This window comes from Molothrus aeneus, chromosome 5 (genome assembly GCF_037042795.1).
Source record: "Molothrus aeneus isolate 106 chromosome 5, BPBGC_Maene_1.0, whole genome shotgun sequence".
NCBI classification, from domain to species: domain Eukaryota; kingdom Metazoa; phylum Chordata; class Aves; order Passeriformes; family Icteridae; genus Molothrus; species Molothrus aeneus.
Window position 1 is genome coordinate 18226038 of NC_089650.1, and position 6268 is coordinate 18232305.

The window sequence follows — 6268 nt, forward strand, 5'->3', positions numbered from 1 at the left end:
TCAATAAGCTAAAAAAAAAAAAGAAATCTGTGTCTCAAAGTAGCAAGTGATTCATTATTCCAACAGCTATTAGATATATATTATCTGTCATGGGCATTTCAAGGAGAGGATGTCCCCTCATGGGACAGCTTGCATTGGCTCTCTGACCCTTCCTGGAGCCATCATATCAAGCGGTACATGTTGGCCACCTGAAAGATCTGAAACCTGTTTAAGAATGGAAAGAGTACCAGCCAGCAGCCACATGCCAGGAATCTGTAGTAGCTGTCCCTTTCTCTGCATTTCAAAACACTCATAGTCATGTTCTTTGCCATCACGTTACTCGTCTTTGTCACATGGCTGATGTTGAGCTTACAGGACAGAAATTCACTGAATCCTTCATCATCTTTGATTAAATATGGATGCTGCTATTTGCAGCATTGCAGAACCTGGGCCTTGTCGGCTGTAAATGCATTCTAATGCTTCCAGTAGCAGAAAAGAGACACTTTGTCTGTCCTTCCATAATAGGATAAGCCAATTTAACTCTTTCTTTCTCTGCAGGAAGCACATTCCTGACTGTAGGGTGACCTTTCCTCTGCTTTTGACTACTGAAGCTAGGAAAACTTATGGCTCTCAGCAATACCAGCCTTGTCTATCCCTAATCTTCCCCTCTCAGAAGCCTTGCTATTCCCTGCCTTCTTTCTTTTGTCTCCCACACACATTGACAGGACTAATGCCCTTGCTACTTTTGCTTTATTCCCTCCACTAATATCTTTTTGCTGTTCTGAATTTACAGCTGTCCCATACCACACTGCCAGGATTTCCCAAGCAGAAGTAGGTACACACTCTTTTAGGGGTGTCTGGCAGGGTAAACACCTCCTGAGAAAGGACTACCATGAAAATCTTGCTGGTATAAGGACCTACTCAGAAGGGCCTTTTTCCTTTGTTTTCATGGAGCAGAAGTAAATAGATGTCTGGTGTTCAGGGGCTATCATATGAATCCCAAGATTATCTTCCTTATAGTTACAGAAAAAGCAGGTCCCCACCAAGGGGTCTTAAAGCTGAGCCTGCATCACAGGTGTTAGTAATCTTTTATTGATTGCATTTTACAGCACTCCACAGTGCAATCTGGCTGCTCTGAGACACTTGGAATTTCAAAAAATTTTAACTTTCAAATTTTGACATTTTTCTGTGTTATCTGTCTGCCTCAGGCCAATGTCTTAAATCTAAGCAATTCAGTCCCTGAGGCTGGGGAAATTGTGCTTTTTAACTCAGGGTGACAAAATTTTGGTGCCCTTTTGAAAACAGCACTTGGAGCAGGAGCTTGAAATCTGCCACAGAGGTGGCCTTTTCTGTTAATTTTGCTCTTTGCCATCACTGTCACCAACTACTGTTATCTGGCCAAAGTATTAGTCTTTGAAAAGTATTGGTTTGCACAGGTTTATTCTGTATCCTTTAGATGAGAGCAATTGCATTCCTTACGGAGTTGATGCTCCCTAGGAGTGTTTACTCTGATGGCTCAGCACAGTCACCCCCCACAAGTTCAGTTCTTGGCTTGCTGTGAACAACACGTGGCCCAGACTCTCATGAAAGCCAGCAGGGCCCTTTCCCCTTGCTTCTTGAATGCCCCGCTGCCTCCATCACAGGATCAGGCTGGTGGAGCAATCTGCTCAAGCCTAACAGTGAAACACATGAAATAAATAATTTCCTATGAACACTTGCAAAATATGTGGGGTGCTATGGGGCAAACACTTTTGATCTTTACCTTGCAAAAATCTGCTGTTCAGCTCTCTGTAACTGGGGCCCAGGAATGTCTCCAGGAAGGATGTAGGAGTCTGGTTCAGTCTTTGTTGTTACCAACAGGAAGATGTCAATCTACCTTGGCAGAACCAGAGATTGGTGTGTGCTGGGAAAAAACACCTCTAACACACATACTCACTAGAGAAAACTGCAGTCAGAGGCCTGTTTATGTTGCACAGGGAGTTATTCAAATGCAGACCAGCATTAGCATAGCATTCCAGGAGTTAATATAATTCCAGGCAATTCAGTGCTCTCCAGTATTAAAGCTGCTGTCCTGACGAAAACAACAGCATGCGGTAGTATCTTATGTTTTCTGTGGTTAGCTGAGCTACTTCAGACAAGCTGTTTTAATAAAGTCAGATTTGTGCTTCTGTTATAGTGAATGATAATGCTGAAGGAGCTATGAAGACTAGAAACTCCTCTTCTGGGAAGCCAAGTCTTCTCAGCTCGTGTAGGATCTGTTGCAGCACACAGCACTAGCCCAGGAAATGTTTTATCATACTGTCATAAAATAACTGCTTCTTAGTGTAAATGTTTACTAGGAACAAAATTAATCTTGTGCCTTCATTTTCCACGGGGAGGATGGGATCAGGTAGAATATTCCTAGTCCTGCTTCTCCCAGCAGATCAGTAGATCCTACTTGGGCTCTTTGATTGCTCTCCTGGCCCCACAGCCTTTGCATTCCTGCCTGCACCATGCCTGAAAAGGGATCGCCCTCTTTGCCCATACCAACCAGAGCTGTGCATCCCATCTTCCTCAAGGCAGAGAAAACTGAGGGTGCACATCCTGGTGAGTAGAAGCTGTGATCAATAGGTCTTGGGTCCAGCTGTAGCTTTTGGCCTGGGAATAGCAGCAGTGGGATCACACCCTCAATATACTAGTGGTAGCAGATTCCCTCAACAATGCTGGCTGTTCCCACCTCTGAGAAGAATTATTTTGAAGTGATAGGGGCTTTTGAACTTCAAATATGCCTAAATCTCTCCACAGAGTCTGCCTAATTCAGGCAGTCTGGATGCGGCCACAAAACTATGGCTCTGCAATGCCTACCTGTATCAGGCACGGTCTGGATACTGTCCTTAATGTAAGGTAAATATCTTAACAATACTCCTTTTCTTAGAAGGCTGTCTTCACCATCCAGCATGGGAAATAAGGGATGCAACACTATGTGTACTCATTCAGACTCACAGAACACCTGCTCCTGAACCACACGTAAAGAAAGAGGGAGAAAAAAATCTTAAGAAAATTAAAAATCAGATGAGGATAGCTTAATTAAAACATAAACACAAATGAAATCACAACAATCAATGGTAGTTCAACTCTAATTGAATTTTATCATCAGCAGAGCTGCTGTTGTTTTTCCCTTCCTCCCAAAATGAGAAGCTCTGGAAAGGAAATGTCCCACATCAAATTTCACATTCAGTTGAATTAGTCTGGAAATCTTTTAATAAAATTTTAAAAAAGAAACCTTGCCAGAAAACTTTAATTCCAGCCAAGGCCCTTAAACCAACCACCTTGTGCCAGAAAGTTCAGTGACAGAACTGGGGGTGTCAGCACTAATCATCTGCCCCTGTTTTCTGAGGGTAAATTCAGCATCTGTCTCCAAGCTGGAGAGAAGAGGCCCTGGAGTCCTCGAAGGAATTGGCTTGTAATTCTGATGTGATGGCATCAGCTAATTAGCAGCTCTAACAAACCTCACCTCCAGCCCCCCAGCCCTCTCTGGATTTTTCTTCAATTATGGCTAAGAGTGCAGCTTGCAAGGAGGGGAGCTACTGAAGGTTAGACAACTGCATAGAATAAAAATGACTGCAGAATTTAATGACACTCCTGTTTAATTCTGACAAACAGGAGTATTAACATCCTGCAAATAGGGACAAATTAACATGGAGGATACTGAGCAGAGACAAGCCCCAAAGCCCTTTCTCTGGCCCTTTGCACAGAACTAAATTTTACCAATGCCAATTTTTACCAATTTTAGGGACCTGTCAGCCTTTGAACATGATTACTCCTTCACATATTGGTGTGACTATAAATACATAATTTCCTTGAGGTTCTGCTTTATTAAAATTATTAACTGTAGGGGTTTTCTTGCTGCACTCTTTTCTCATACATATCATACAAAACAGCAAATACTGTTTACCACAAGAAAAATAATCACTTACAAAGGCAGAAAACACTTTAAGTGCTGTCCTCAAAAGAGTTTTCTGTTATGCTCAGAAAGTTTGGCTGGTTCTTTTATCCCTCGGTGGCATTGGAAAATTTTCCCACTGAAACCAGTGTAGTCCATTTTTCATTGAAATCCCAGCATTTCCCAACTGCCATAAAATGACATTATTTTAGAAATGCCATAAAATCACAAAGAATTTTACGAACACCATAAATGTGGCCATGGAAAGAGTGAAAAATGTTCAAAGTGTGGTTCCATCTCTCCCAAATAACTGTGACACACCTGTCACAGTACAAAGCTTTGGAACAGTTATATCGCCACACATAGCAATGTAAAGCACAGATGATGACACAAAACAAATGCTCAGTGCTGACACTTAAAAGAGCAGCTGTAAAAAATAGCAGTCCATGATAAAAAGCACAGCATCAGCCAGTGACTTTATGCAAAATATTATTTACTGTACAAACATACTGGGCTGCAAAATATAGCTAATAAAATAAGTGATTTCCCTGCCTGCTGCTTCCAAAATCACTCACAGTCTCCAGCAGGCACAGTTCCCTAGGGGTGATGGAAAATATTTTCTAGCAGTTGACAAGAAACTCTTGATGAATTTTTTTCTGTTTTGCTGGCAGTGAAGAGCCACCCTTGACAATCTGATTTTAACTCACTAAACTCATTACATCTCATTACAAGTCCCAAGGTTTAATTTTTAAAAAATTAAAAGCAGACACTCAGTTGCTAAATAAATCAGATTGCACCTCCCAGAGACAGGACCTGTTCCTCCAGCTCCACAGTAGCCAAATGGTGTGCCAACATTTTCATGCAACACAGAGAACTGGCATGGGTCATGCTAAATGTCACCTCAGAGCAAAGTGACATGACAGCTGAGGTGTTCTGAGTTTTGGCCAATGCAGAGCAATAATGTGGTGAGACACCAACCAGGTTCAGCCTGCAAGTTACTTAGGGACACCTACCCAGGAGCTGCACCACAGTAAAGTCCCCTTGGTGGGGAGGAGCAGATGGAGAATCCTCAGGTATCCCACAGGTGGCTCCCTGGGCACTGAATGCCTCTGTCACACATACATCCTTTCTTATCCCCATCTCACCTGCACTTGGAATGAATAAAATCTCTCTCTGCATGGGCCGTCAATTTTGAGACATATGTGCCAATAAAGATCAACTTGAAAAAGCCCTGGGAAGATCAGGCAGGCCTCACAATTTCTCTACTGACAATGATGGGTTTTGCTACCCAAACACAAAACAAGAAGAAAACCTTCTGGTGATGCAGGCCATGTGACTGAACAGAAATAGAAATCCTTTTCCTTGGCTGATTGCCAAATGATCTTGTTTCTTCTTAACAGGTTTGTATTCACTTTCATTTCCCCCCCTGTTCAAGGAAGCCTTTCACCAGAGAGCCAGGCTCCAGAACAGGAGAGGGAGAGATGTTAGGAAGAGTTTCTTCCCACCAGCTCTTTGCTACAGAAAAGCAGTCTGCATTCACCAACTACACAAATTGGAAGCATTTTACACAATTTGGATTCTCAATTCCTTCCACAGTGATTTCACTCTGGCATCACTATATGGGCACAGATCCCTCAAAATGGGGGACAGCTTAGGCAAACACCTGGACTCGCCACAGACGCACAGCGTGTCAGATGTGGACTGCCACTCACTGCTCCAACTCAGCTTTTCTCTACAGAGAGCTGCCTCACTTGGGAAAGTAATCAAAGAATCACAGCATCGTAGGATGGTTTGAGTTGGAAGGGACCTTAAAGATCATCCAGTTCCAACTCCCCTGCCATGTGCAGGGACATCTTCCACTAGACCAGATTTCTCAGAGCCCCATCCAACCTGCCCTTAAACACTCCCAGGAATGGAGCATCTACAACTTCTCTGGGCAAGAATCAAAATATGTGAAACACACACTGAGGTGGTTCATGGTTTCCTACAAAGGCTCACAGAATTTTCCTGGTGTAAATTAACTCTGACATTTCAGGCAGAGTCTCCTGGGAGCACCAAGAAGTGAGCACAGAATGAGGGGACAACAAAGCTTGAAAAATCCAATCGAAAACAAAGCAATATCCTTTCTGGGTAGTCTTTCTCAGACAAACTCCATTTTTTCCACTTGGGAGTTTCCTTGTTAGTTGTTTTTTTGTTTTTTACTCTCCTTGTTTTAAAATCCTGACACATTGACAGATGCTTCCCATATATTTCCATCCTGTAGTGTATTAAATCTTGATGCTGAAACAGCTACAAGTCATTTCAAGGGATTATTTTTTTTCATTGTTACACCTGGGTCATCTGAAAATCTAAGGGGGAAAAGACACA